This window comes from Oncorhynchus gorbuscha, linkage group LG05, assembly GCF_021184085.1.
Source record: "Oncorhynchus gorbuscha isolate QuinsamMale2020 ecotype Even-year linkage group LG05, OgorEven_v1.0, whole genome shotgun sequence".
Taxonomy (NCBI): domain Eukaryota; kingdom Metazoa; phylum Chordata; class Actinopteri; order Salmoniformes; family Salmonidae; genus Oncorhynchus; species Oncorhynchus gorbuscha.
This window is the reverse complement of record NC_060177.1, coordinates 83181024-83181974: the sequence shown is the minus strand read 5'-3', so window position 1 is coordinate 83181974 and position 951 is coordinate 83181024.

Genomic DNA, 951 nt, shown 5'->3' with positions numbered 1-951 from the left:
AAGCAGCACATTGGGAGATGACTTCCACCAGGAACAACAGTGAGTGCTATTTACTATCAAGTAATCTTGGGTTTAGCCACAAACTCTCATGTTCAATTCTAATGCTAGGGACACATTTTTTGCGTTTTGGTTTTAACCCTATCCCAAACCTTAACCCCTAACTTAACCATTCGGAACTAATGCCTAAATCCTCGAAATGTGACGTTTATGGACAAATGTCGGATTCTACAGTGAGACTGTGGGAGCTTGTTACACACACACACGCACACACACACACACACACACACACACACACACACACACACACACACACACACACACACACACACACACACACACACACACACACACACACACACACACACACACACACACACACACACACACACACACACACACACACACACAGCTATGAGAGTGAGACGTCCATTTTTAAACCCTGGAGTCTCCAAAACAGTGACTCACCTTCCTTGTGTTCAAATCAGAGAGTCAGACGGCCATTATTAAACCCTGGAGTCTCAGGCAGAACACTGGGAGGGCAGACGGAGAGCTGTATCGTCTAAGGCAGAACACTGGGAGGGCAGACGGAGAGCTGTATTGTCTCAGGCAGAACACTGGGAGGGCAGACGGAGAGCTGTATCGTATGAGGCAGAACACTGGGAGGGCAGACGGAGAGCTGTATCGTCTCAGGCAGAACACTGGGAGGGCAGACGGAGAGCTGTATCGTATGAGGCAGAACACTGGGAGGGCAGATGGAGAGCTGTATCGTATGAGGCAGAACACTGGGAGGGCAGATGGAGAGCTTTATCACCTCAGCAAATTAAGCCTGGATATAGAGGGTTTGAATAACCATGACTTGGCTGGAAAGGGAGAGAGGGAGAGAATGATAAGGCAAGATAGATCTAGCAAGGGGACAGCCTGAGAGGGGAAATCCTGACATACATTTTTTGT